The following is a 14,425-nucleotide window of genomic DNA, read 5'->3' as shown; positions in this document are numbered from 1 at the left end:
CTTGACAGACACTTAGAACAATAACAATCATTGAAAGAGTGTCATTGTTCTTATTACTGATCACTGTCATATTTGCTTTGGAGTAGTACCTAAGCCTAGATAAACTCTAATAGGTGTCCTCTCAAGATGATTTTGAATGTTTTACATGATACTAAGGATTTTGTAAATAATACATGGTGAATGTAAATAACAAGTGGCAGAGAATAAATGTTAACTTGCAAGTACCTTTGAATAGTTTTCAAATTATATTAGCCAAATTGTATAATGTTAATTAAAATGTAACCACACATAACCAGAGATCAAGTAGAAAAAATAGAGTACTGATAATATAATGTACCATATATTGGAAGTATGTTTTATGTTTAACTACTTAGCTTGTAATGTTTACTAGTAAGTAGGATTTCTACTTCCTTATTTTATAGTTTTAACACACAGCTTTAAACTATTTTGAATCTCTGCACTGAAATACTGTCAACTATCAAGAGAACCTCTCAATCCTGCATCCAGGCAGAGATGTCAATGTATTTATTGCCTGTGTGTGAACAAGTTGGTTCATAGTGTCATCACTTCATTTGACTTATATATATATATATCCATGGTACTTTACATATGTTGTTTAATAATTTAAAATATCTAGAACTAGTTATTATGACTTAACATTAAAATGAAATGCTGTTGGATACATAGTAAGACATAGACAAGTGTAACTAAGGCATATGTACCAAGAAACTGAATATGTGCTCTTAGTGAGGAACCAAAATTTTGTATTTTCTTTCAAAACGTTAGTTGAGTTATTTAAATGGACCAGGGAAGAAAAACACCCTGAAGGAGGCTAATCATGTTACATTACGTTATCATGGTTTACTCAAAATAATAGCTCAGATGCACAGAAAAATAGAACTGAAGGAAAAGGAAATTGCTGTATCCCTCAGAATAGATAAAATAAATTTCAAAGCAGATAGTGTAGTATGATTGATTTGTGTTTTATGTGTATTACTGAACTTATGTTAACAAATTTCCTAACAACATTGGGAAGCTGCTTTCTTCCAATGAGATAGAATTTGAGAATAAATGCAGACATGCATGTTGTCCAAAAAGCATTAGAATCAAACCTCACATAATTATTTTTTTAACAATTTGAAAGAAAATTCCAGAGACAAAACTGAAACATTCTTATTTATAAAAGCTTTATTTGAAGATTACAGATTTAAAAAGCTATTTAGCCTTTTAAGGATGTGAAAACTAAGTCAAAATCATCTTCTCTAAAGTTATTTCTAAAATACTTGCCTGCTGTTTGCATTTTATCTTCTGTGTTCTCCCTTCCTTAATTTTTAAAAAATTATTATGAAGAGTTTCAAATCAAAGGTAGAGTATGTAGTGAACTGCGATGTATGGATCTCCCAGGTCCAATAAATACCATAATCAATAAGAAAAATCTGGTTCATCTAATCATTCTATCCCACCCTAGCTTATTAATATTATTATTTTTTAACATATTTAGTACAGGGACCACAGGGTCTCACTATACAGATTAAACTTGTACTGATCCTCCTGTTTTTCAGCCTCCCTAGCGGTGGGATTATGGTTGTACACTACTACTCCCAGTCTTAATTGTTGTCTCAGTATGCCCCGGGGGTACCCCTAAACTGACACTTTAATTCACTGAGCTCTCTGGCCAGCCCCCACCCTTGCTTATTTTGACATGTCAAAGTGTTAAGTTAAAATAGATCTCAAATTCCATATCTTTTCATTTACCCTTACCTCATATATAGCTTTGGAGATAAAACTTTTTATTTAACAAAGTGTAGTACCATTATAATTAATTATTTAAATAAAATATAATTATTGTTCAGCATCATTCAATATTCTTAAAATGAATATTTAAAAATACAATTATGTCAGAGTAATTGTAGGTTCACAGAAAAATTGGCAGGTACTAGAGAGAGATTCTAAAATATGTATTCTCTCCTGTCACATATGCATAGCCTCCCCCAAATCCAGATGCCCAAACAGTAGTGTGTTGGTTTTAATTCATGAACCTATACTGACACATTAGTGTTTCTCAAGTTGCCTAGTTTTCATTAGGATTTCCTGTTGTAATTGTACATTGTAACTGTTCAGACAAATGTACAGTGTTATGTATCTATCATTATATTGCCATACAGAATATTTTCACTGCCCTGACAATCCTCTGTGCTCTACAGCTTTATCTGTCCTTTCCTTCTAACCTTAGCAGCTACTGATGTATTTTACTATTTCCATAGTTTTCCTTTTCCAGGATGCTGTACATTTGAAATTATATAATTTAGAATCTTTCATATTAGCTTCTTTCACTTACTAATATCCATTGTTTTTTTCCCATATCTTTTCACATTTTGATAGTTAATTACATAATTTTAGACTGAATATTATCTCACTTATTAGATGTACCACAGTTAATTTATCCACAGCCCATTTGCATAAATATCAGGGAGTCTAATGTCTAGATTGCAAGGTATCAATATGCTTCATTTTGAAACAAACCACCTGTTTTGCAAAGTGGCCATAGGAATTTTCAGTTTCAGCAGCAATGTTCTATCTTGCTGCTCCACACCCTCACCAATATTTGCTAATATTAGTCTTCCCAATTTCTGCCATGATGCTGGGTGTGAAGTGATTTATCCTCATTGATTTATTTTATAATAAATCATATATGAATAATCATATAATGAATAATCATTTATGATTATTCTAATCATATGTTATAGATTACCATTTCATATTTTTGTCACCTGTGATTCTTTTTTACTGTAGTGTTCACGAAGATCTTTGGCATTTTTAATCTTGTTATTTTCGTATTCAGTTTTAGGAATTGTTTTTTCTATTTTGACATGTTCATCAGATTTGTCTTCTGTCAATCAATGTTGCTTTTGATAATATAAAATATCGTATGGGAAATTAGAGATCTTTGCAACTATGACATAAAAGATATTTGGAAAATTTTAATTGGAAAGTGAGAAATTTTTGGCATTCTTTCCCAACTTTACCTAGGTTATGCTTTTTTTTTGGGGGGGGAGGTGGTCTGGAAAGACTTCAGGTATTCTTAATCAGTAGTTTTAAAGATCCACATAAAATAGAAATTCCAAGTTATGAGAAATCATAACTTTAACAGTTTAATAGTCACTTATACAGAAACATAAGAAAATTGTGCATCTATAAGTAATGATATCTGCAAGTCAACGAAATGACTTAGTAGTATGAAAAATAATAAATTATTAATGAAGTTTTAAAGAAAATCTCATGCTGTTACAAGACTCGACTGTTTCTATTACAGTTCAATTTCCTGCCTTTCTCTTGTGTTTGAGATGCAAGTCAGTGAATGTTTTCAATTTTTCTCATTTTTTATTAAGTTTGAGTATGTGTACTTATTTGTATATATTTATTAAATGTAGTGCAACATTGGTCCTATAGCAACATTATATTCTTAGATGCTCCATTTATAATGCATGCCAAATTTTATGTATATATTTCTTCATTTAGAGAAAATATTTATAGTTTTAATCATACTCTCAAAAGGATTCATTATCTAAAACCATTTAAGAACAATTTTAAAGCAATATATGCAAAACTGAATCCTTTATGAGAAATCATAATGGTCTGAAATCATTTAGATCTCTTTGAGCTTAAATTTGAAATCTGAAATTGATCTACTCCATAGATCATAGGAAGAGATATAATAAAGCTAATAGAGGATGATTAGAAGACAAAACAGGTAAGCCAGGAAATTATTTTTGCCTTTTGGTCTAAATTATTTCATTGTAATAGATTTTGCCACATATAGACTTATATTCTTTTGTTATGAGTTTTGGTTTGTATAGGGAAAAATAATTGCTGTACAGCTTTTGATGCTCTAATTTCCTAAAGATGAACTTTTCTGATTGGCTATGATGTAGAAGAAAAACATCCAAATAATTCATTGTTATAGGCAGTAATTGAAATTTATATTACAAGTATATTTCAACCTGAAATCACAGCTATATGCTATTATTAAATTGAAAGCTTGTGTCTAGATTTGCTCTCCTTATTTGCCCTGCTTTATGTTCTGGAGTCTTGATATCTGTTACTTGTATTTTACAAACTCACTGGTTTCCTAATATTCTACTCTGTTCTGCTATTGGGACATATAAACTACTGTTTAGAGGATAGGAGAGGAGAAAGCTGAAGCTATGTATCACTGTATCTAAAGGGCTATGTTTGACACGTGGAAACAAACCCATCAATCCACAGTCCTGTCTCATGCCCCATAACCCTTTTCAGCAGTTCCTGCTCTATGTTCCTGGTAATACTACCCCATGTCCTTATTCCTTCTATTACCTAGGAGCTACATACAATTATTAATTTCCATAAGATTTATTGTTGATTCCCTTAAATATTGCATCATGCTCTCTTTAATATAGTCTTTTACTTCTAAGAATGTCTTGAAAAAATAATATTCTGTTCAAATTCCCTGAATGTAATATATGTAAGAATCCAAAGTATAGTAACAAATACTTTAATTAAAGAAAGAGATGATTGAATACATTCAATGCATTGAAGCCATTAGAAATTTGATATTTACTTCTTATTGTAGGGTACGTTTTAATTTTCTGTTTACAACTCTAAGCTTTCAATAGAGACATGTTTATTTTAAAAAGGATAGAAAGAAATCTTAATATTTCTTTTGTAAATTTAATTGACATGTTCCTATTACTCCATTTTAAGTTGTTTTTAACTCAAAAATACAACTTTCAATAAATAAAGTTATTCTTTTTATGCTAACACGTGAATTAATATTATTTCTTTAAAATTTCAGATTTGTGCTTGGTCACATTTTTCTATAAAATTTGTTTATTGTCAGTGAGTGAGATAGTTAAAGTTAAAAAATAAATATACAAGGATAAATAATAGTTTAGCCATAGAAATATAACATTCACACTAACACTAATAAAAAGAAACATTTTTAGAATGAGATATTAAAAATTGACAAAAACAGGATATTAAGATAGCAATATGAGTTACTCGATGAATTTTATATTATCACATGCATAATTTGTAAAGAATTTCTCAGATTTAAACATCTATCTTTCCATTAAGATATCTACACTATTTAAATTCAGTAGGTATAAGAAGTTGACTCACCAAGATATAAAATAATCGTTCAACAACAACAACGGAAAAAAAAAAAAAAAAAAAAAGGGGCTGGGGAGATGGCTCAGTGGAATAAGCGCTTCTCTGGCAAGCGCAAGGGCCTGAGTTCAGTCCCTGGTTCCACAAAAAAAAAGATAAAATAAATAAAATAAAAAATAATCGTTCAAAATTTTAAACCTTATTAAAATGAATTAAACTTTATTAAAACTTGGAGATTTGTTTTGAAATTCAGCTGTTTCTTTTGTTGGGGGAGATACTAGGAATTGAACTCAGGACCTCACACTGTGAAGGTATATCCTGTGCCTCATGAACTTTAGTTTTGGAATGTCTATATTACTTTTTTATTATAATAGCTATATGGTGTATTTCCGAGGACATGAAGAGGTGATTGATCAAAAATGTCATGTATGTATGTTATTTATTTATTTAAAATTTGCTATTTTATTTTATATTATTTTACTTTATTTTGCAGTACCAGGGATTGAACTCGGGAACTTGTGCTTGCCAGGCAGGTGCTTATGTCACTGAGCTATCTCCTTGACCTGTTATGTATATTTTTTTTAGATGTATTTGTTACCGGGTCTGACTATACCTCTCAGACTCATAGTGATCCGCCCGTTCTCAGCCTCCCTACATCTGGAATTATAGGCATGTGCTTCCACACCTGGTGTTGGTGGCTGGCATGCCTAGAGGGTGGAGCCGATGCAGCATATGTTGCTGGTGATCAAACCCAGTCCCTTAGCTTGCCTCAGCAGAAACTTAGTCTGCTGAGCTCTCTCATTGGCCCCCATCATGGATGTTTTAAATGTAAATTTTGGAGAATTTCTTTTTCTTTCTGCCTTACAATGAGAAGTTAATCTGAAATAAATAATAATTTCCTTTGGATAGTTCTGTTTATAAAAGAAATTATATTACATATTTTTTAAAGAAACAAGGTAATATTTTCATTATTAAATCTAAGTAAAGTACATTCATTTTTGAAACATGGACAGTATATTCTGGGTTAAATAAAAAAAGCATTGACCCAATGATTCTTTTATAAATGTAATTAATTTATCTTCAAAAAGAAACATTGTGTTTAAGGCTGTAATTTCTTTCAAGGATATTAAGAGGAAAGCATTATTTAAAATTGTCAAAGAAATCAATATTAAAACACTAATGAACAGTATAAAATTGCTATATTATTATTCATGGTTATGTGATTGGAAAAAGTGTAGACATTACATATATAGAGGTCTTAGTCTCAATAAAATGTGGCTAAATTAAAAGATACAGCTTAATTAAAAGTCAGTGACAACTGAAGTATTCATTTATGCTTAGAATACACTGATTTTGTTTCTAAGGAAAATCTTAGGATCATCAACAGTTATTTGTACAGGTAATATCCCTTCAGAGTAGATTTCCATTAAAACATAAATTTCTATCCCCAGAGTCCATCTATTTGATTTTTCATCAATAGCATATAGCATGATATTCTCAGAATATATTTTTACTTGACTAAGAACTACTCATCACTTGTGAATGGGTTAGTTTTGTTACAAATTATTATTATTATTTTTTGTTTTTGTTTTTGGTGCTGAGGACCAAACCGTGGGCTTCCAGCTTGCTAGTCAAGCATTCTACCGCTGAGTCAAATCCCCAGCCCTTTGTTACAAATTAAAGGATGATTTTTTTCAGGTCCAAAGAATTATATCCATATTTCAGTTTTGTTGACCTACTCATGTCTCTTTAAAGCTTAGTTGAAATCCCCAAATACCATTAAAAACACATATAATTTAACACAGACTGGACGGGGTCTTTGTTTAGTGGTAGCATGGAACTTTGTCCACATGGTAGCAGCTGTCTTTATATATTAAACACAGATAATATTAAGTACATTAAGACAATACACAAAAGAAAGAATACAACAAACAGGAAAGGTTAAACATGATGTACACCTCAAGTAATCACTTAAGTTCTCTGACATCTAAAGAATGATTTTTGAAGGACACAAATTACTTATTTTTCAGAATTCTTAGTATTAATTAAAACTATTTTACCTCAATTATTTGAGATGTGGTAGTTAAATTTGTGTTAACTTTATTGATTTGGGAACCACCCAGTGAATTTTTAGAGTACAGCTCTGGGCATGCCTTGCTGAGTCGTGGGGGTGTGGCTTTGGGTACCTTGTCTGCTTAGCCCTTCTCCTGTGGAACAGTTCAGCTCCTTTGCCCTACACTAAGCATCTTTGTTCTGCCATACCCTTCTGTCATGATGTTTTGCTTTTATAGTGTGCACTGAATCCTTGAAAATGTAAATGAAATGAAACCTGTCCTCCTTTCAGCGGTGTCAGGTATTGTGTCTCAGGCATGGGAAAGCTGACTAAAAATTAGTACCAGAAAAGTGGGGATATTTCTTTAACAAGCAGCAACAAGCAATGTGATCAAGAAGCTGCTATGAAAATTGCTTAAATGAGTAATTTGGAAAAGTTTCAAGATACAGACCAGAGAAGCCTTAGAATCCTATAGAGTGATGGGTGATTCTGGTGGGAGCTCAGATATCCAGACTTCTAAAAGCAATATAGACAAGAAAGGCCCGGTGTACGTAGGAGGTTTCACATAGGACTGGGGACTCTCCTGGAATTTAAGTGGGTGCTGTTTATGTTACATTTTGGAAAATAACGTATGTTCATTTACCCATGCCCTGGGACATTGTGTGAAGCTGCATTGCTAGGTGAAAGAATAATTTTCATCTGATAGAGGAAAACATGAAGTAACCCAGCATTCAGGGCGTAGGACGACTACTGCTGGCTTCTTTTAGTCAGATTTATAAAGAAAATTGAGGACAAAAAGTAGAGCAGAACAATATGAAAAATTTAAAATTTCACCCAAAATGAATGGAGTAGAATAGTGGGTCAAAAGGGATATAGTTACTGAAGAGATTATAGCTATTAAATAAAGAATTTGTAAAGGGTAAGAAGAATGATATCTTGAAGGCACCCATTGCAAGCTAAAAAAGTACAAAATTGCAAAGCTTCCATTTGAAAAGAAAGTTGCTTAACCCCCTGCACAACAAGGGTCATTCAGGGAATTTCTTCTACACTTCTCTCTACTCAGTCACCCATGCACCCAGGCACTGAGAGGCCACCTTAACTGTCATCCAAGTGGTCCGGGCACTGTAGCAGTGGTGACAAACCTTGTCATCTTCTGTATGATGCTGGTTTTACTGATATGCACAATTCAAGAGTTGTGGAGTTGGAGACTCTTCTATTTAGACGTTAAGGAAGACCTGGTGGCCAAGCAAGAAGCCTTTAGATGTGCAGTGTATGAAGCTTTGGGATTAAAGCCTAAGTTACCATGGAGACTTCAGGAAGTCAGAGATGCCAAAGAGGTGGAATAGCAGCTGAGAAAATCTGCTGAGAGTGAATAGTGCCAGCCCCAGAAAGAAGCTATGTGGATTACAACCAGCAAAGATGTTGGGGTGGGGCTGCTCAAACCCTCTGGTTCCAGTATTTCACTACTACTACATGGCCTGAATGCTATATATGAAGCTACAGGATTTAATGTTTACCCTTATAGTTTTTAGGCTTTCTTTGGTACAGTTCTTTTATATCTCCAGTTCCCATTCCATATTCAATTGTACCTTTGGATTATTTGTTTTTGATTTTTTACAGAGGTGCATAGATAAGACTTTGCCTTGAGTCTTCAAAGGGATTTGTAGTTGGCCTTTTGAAAAATGCTAGAACTGTCGCGATATTACAGAAGGATTACAGCTATCATGTTAGAATGAATTATGATCTTTTGTGTATTTGAGGATTAAAGTATGGTTTAAAGAAATGTTTGGTGTCAAGCTGGCAAAGGATGGAATGTTAGGTTTTAGCTTGATTGTATCAATTTGGCTGACTTTGAGCTGTGCAAGCGATTTTGAAATAATTTCTGGGTGTGTCCAGGTTGGTCATGGCTGGGTGACCTGGGGACTCATAGCACATTCTTTCTTTTTCCTTTTTGGTACACTTACTCTTCTGTGTTTCCCCATTGCTGGGAACCAAGCCCCTGTGCTCTGCCCCTCCTCTACTGTGATCCTTCCACTGTGGTGTCAGTGAGACAGGTAATAGATAACTTGAAAGTATGAGTCAAATTAAGGCTTTTCTCCTTTAAGTCCTGGGTTTCCAATATTTTTCCCCCAGTGATAGTAAAGTTAGATAACCTACATGGGACAGAACATTCTGTGGTTAATTGCTCTTCACAATAATCCCTTATAGTCAAGAGTGCCCCATGTTAATAGAACATAACTTAAGGGTGGAAACATGTGTGGTTTTTGCAAGTGGCTTTGCTGCCTTTTGGTGGCCTCTGTACTTCACCAAGTTGTAAAGTAATGGAGTGTTGTAGGCCATGATTTAACCTTAGAGAAAGCCATGGTTCAGTCCTTTTATAACAAATTTCAGAGTTGTTTTGAAAACTAAAGAATTTAGTTTATCTAAATCTCGCAGCCTAGTAATTTACATTTGTAAGCAATATATTGTAATTATTATTACTTTAGAGTTAACATTTATTTTAAATCTATCTCAGATAAAGATTTTTATTTATTTATTTTTTGAGAAACACCTGTAATGTACTCCTTGGCATTATTATCTCAACTTGTAATGAAGAGTGAAAAAATGGACTTTACTTCTTTTTAAATTTTAAAAGTTATTAAATAAAATGATAGTTTCTCTTTCATAAAGATTCATAGGAGAAATGTGGAACAACTTAATTAATTTTTTTTGACCAGGTGTGTTGTGTGCATACCTCTAATTCAACCTTGTAAGATTGGATCTTTGAGGTCAGCCTGGACAACTTAGTATTTACCTGTTTAAATATATAAAGGACCTAAAATATAAATAAAAAGCCAATAAAAGGTAGATAATAGGAATTGTGGAGATAGATTTTTCTCAATTGAAAAAAAATCAAAAGATGAAGGGAGTGGGGAAGGGACAAGGAGATCAAAAAATTTAAGCTGTTTTCTAGATGTATACCCATTGTCCACCAGAATGTCATCTTTGTGTAATATACTACATATATGTACTAATAAAACATGTACTAGTATGTTTATAATGTAATGAGAATTGGAATATAACGTAGTGCTCCCTGAATTAAAGTTTCATTCCTGAAAAAAAGTTATTTAATCATTCATAAAACTTGAAGTATAAGTTAGCAATCTCAAGCTAGCTCATTAATATTAACAATGTCAGTTATTTTGCTGAAATGTCATTGTGTCCTAAGGCCTAGTAAGATGCAAAGGAGCATGAGCCTCTAAAGGTTGATAAGGAAAGAAAGAAGGTTTCAAGGAAGCTAAATATTCCTGTTGAAAGACAATTTAGGAATAGATAAAGGAAAATCTAATATGATAAGATGAGTTATAGAAGAAGAGTTAAAAATCCTAATTTTATGCATGAAGAAATTATTTTCATGGAAAATTTAGTTTTGCTGTATCATTCCTTTTAAATTTTAATTACCTGGTATGATATTTAGTTAGTGCCATGTTGAGTATGCTTTGTTGTACCACTTTAGTGTCATCCGTAGAATCCAGGAAGTTAGTCCCCTTTAAAATTTTGTAGGGTACAAGGTTTCTGACCTTGTAAGTGATTCTACATTCCATGTATTCTGATATCTGTATGGTTGACACAGATGACACTCTTCTAATACAGGAAGAAACATTTGATGTAAAGATATCCTGAGAGTAGTTATTTTTGTGTAAGAAATTTTAGTGCTAGGCAATGAAATAGGAAGTGAATATAAAGTTTTTAATATTTTATTTAAAAGATTACTGACTAGGGGATGGGGAGGTAGTTGAGTGGTAAAGCATTTGTCTAGTGTGTGAGAGGCCCTACATTTAATCCCCAGGACCACCAAATAAATAAATAAAATAAATAAATAAGTAAATAAATAAATATTACTGACTAAAATATATCCCATTGCCAATCAAATGAATTAACAAATACATTTTGCAAAAGTGAAGTTTAAATGTCTGTAATTGAATCACTCCTAAGAAATAAAATATATTTTCTTTTTGACATCTCACTTCCCTCGAACAATATGAAGATAGTTTAAATCTTTATAGGTGTAGGTGTCGAAAACAATCTGTATACAACTGTCAAAATAATACAGAACAATAGTAGTCTTTTATTTGTCAATTCAGTGTTGCTGGCCAACTGCGATTCTGCCAGCCCATTTGTAGTCGTGACAAGCAGGAAATACACTATTTCAGAAAAAATAATAAATAAAAATATCATTGCGATTAAATGAGTAAAAGGCATATACATTTAAGTTTAAACATTGACAAATAGCACCGTTCATCATTTTAAAATATTTTATTCACAAAATATTTGTCTCCTTTTACATATTCTTATACCTTCCTCTTTCACCCGAGATACCCAGATTGTGATTAAGTAATAGTTTCATGTTTATTAATACTTTATCAACACATAAATAATGAACACAGAGAATCTTTTCATGGGTTTTAGAAGCTTTGCATTTCATACCAGTATGTAGTTAATTATTTTTAGTAATTTTAAATACTAGCATAAAGTGATGGAGGCATAAATATTTTATTCTCAAGCATTCTGATAAAATAGTGTTGGTTTTAGTAGCATCAGTTAAAATCTATGTTTTTCAAAGTTTGTAGTTAAGTATCTTAGAGATTATCTAATCAATTTGTCATAATGAGCAGTTTCATAGTCTGAATGTTTAGTTTCTGATATTTTATTTGAATGAAATTCTGTTTGGCACTCTCATCTCTGGCAGGTGTTTGTTCCTGAGCTTGCTGCTTTGTCTCATAATGTAAGGGGGATATTGATTTACTCTCACTTTTTGAATGTGTCTGGCATTATACATGCCAAATGATGCACATTATGTAGCATTCCTGAAGTTATTTGATAGATCACTGGAGCCAACAAAGTCCCCAGGTCTTTAGTTTGGATTTCAGAGCAAAAGGTAGAAGAATTTATAGCATACCAAGCAACTTGTGCTGTGTTGAAATATTCAGTTGACCAGCCACAAGGCTACTTGACTATTTTTTATTTTCTAAATATCAGGACCATTTTTCATTTCAAGGTAGACTGTAAACTCAGTATAGTGAAAATTGTGTCCTTGTCTTGAACGTTTATGTAGTGCTTCTCAGACTTAAGAAAAAAAATAGGAAATTATGCTTGGTTAATCTACAAAATAAAGTAAAACCAGCCTCCTTGGAACTACTATTATTGTCATGTAGAACTTTTATAATGACCCCAGGAAAAATAATAAACACCAGTTGTTATGAGTAGAAAATCCTGGCTTTTTCAGTTATAAAGATCTCATTAGCTATGGACTTGGTAGCTGGGTTCCGGGTATTTCCCCGCGTATGTCTAGCTTTATAGGCAGCTACGTTGTATCAGTTTATTTCCTTTATCTTTTTTTCTTGCTCCTCTGCTAGATTTGGGAAAGAGAATTTCTATATCTCCTTCATATTTCTCTAATTTCATATTTTTTGAGGAACATTATGCATGGAATAAGAATACTAAACTCTTTTGGAGATTAGATGAGAAGATAAAGAGATTATTTTCTGAATTTTTCCCAGTAGTATTCAGTTTTTATGAATAGAAAATCACCTGTTAAAAACATTTTTATTGAATCTAACCTATACACAGATTATGCTAATTAATATTCTTTAGTTTGGCAATCTTTTCACATAAAATACTGTACTCAAATTACTTCAACTCATCAGTAAATAAATGTAACTTAATTCTAAAAGTCCTTCTTTCTTCCCAGTATTAAACGTTGTTTTCTAACATGGTAGATTAATCTTTTATGGAACTGTTCCAAAATGGAATCACAAAAAATGTATTTTTATATTTGCTTTTCCCATATAAGCGTATGGTTATGAGATACATACAATATTTCTGTTGAGATGAGAGACTATTTCTTTCCTAGGTATATATTCTGTTGAAAGACTACATAAATTTATTTATCATGTTGACAGGCATTTGGTTGTTTCTATGATTTCTGTTCTAAATATTTTGAGTACTGTAAGGTGTATATCCTGTAGACTTGTATATCCTGTCTATATTGTTAGCTTTAATAGATATCAGGGAGTTTTCTAAAATGCTGACCTAATTTACAAGCCAAGCAACAGTATAGTAGTGCCTTTTGTAGCACTCCATTACCAGCAGTTTTGTCAGAACTTTTAAATCTAGCCCTTCTCTTAGACTAGTAGTGGTTTCTTTTCATACGTGTATTGGATGTCTTTGAAAGTTTGTTTCAAGTGAAGAAAGCCAAGTTTTTTCTATGGATTTCTAAGTTAACTAAAAATAGTATTAATGTTTGCCACTTAAAACAGTCATAAAATCTTGAAATTCAGGACTTTTCATAGATGAGTCATGCAGTACATCCTTGGCAGATGATCCATCCATTACCAGCATTTTGAAATAGCCTATTCCATTTTTGGACACTTCAGATTGTTATACAGCTGTTTATTACACTGATTAAGAACCTGCCTTCAAATAATTTGAGTCTGATGACTGAAGCTTTGCTGTTTAAGAAGTACCATGTTCCATATGTTACACTTTTATATATTTGAATGCACTAATCCTTTGCTATTCTTTGGACTCTTCTGTAAAGACTAATCATGTTTGGCACAAGCACTGAATACTTGTCTTATTTGGTATATTCACTCTTTCACTTTTTTATGGACACACTTAATTGACAGTAACCTTCAAAACCTCTGATGTATATGTAGTTAGACTTAATTTTCCAAATATCATCTTAAAAGTGCTAAACTGAAAATACTGTTATCTATGTGGTACTTTTGATTTTAAGAGTGAATTAAGTGTTACAACTAATGGAAAGTGGCTCTGCTCTCATAAGAAAATATTTTATAAAAGGTTTGGACATTACAATGCTATTTTTAAAGAATGGAATTCCATGTAGGATACTCTGTGTTGGAGTGTTTGTACATACTCAAAACATATTCTTTTAATACTTTTGAGGAAATGACTTTGTACAAGATATTTTTTACAGCTAATAGGTGATTGAGATCAATTCTTCCCTTCAAGGTGCTTATAATTGATATATTATACAAATTCAATTTAGTATTAGGAGAATGCAAATATGGATCCCTGAAGAAAAATACATAGCTTAATCTGTGATTACTGTGAAATAGAGTTCATTTTGCTTTTTAAGGTACCCTGTTTGTTTTATTTTAACCAGACCCCCTGCCTTTATTCCCTACTCATTTAACTTCATATAACCTTTGTACTTTTAAAGGA

The sequence above is a fragment of the Octodon degus genome, unplaced genomic scaffold (assembly GCF_000260255.1).
Source record: "Octodon degus isolate 3935 unplaced genomic scaffold, OctDeg1.0 scaffold00055, whole genome shotgun sequence".
Lineage (NCBI taxonomy): Eukaryota > Metazoa > Chordata > Mammalia > Rodentia > Octodontidae > Octodon > Octodon degus.
Note: the sequence above shows the minus strand (reverse complement) of the source record.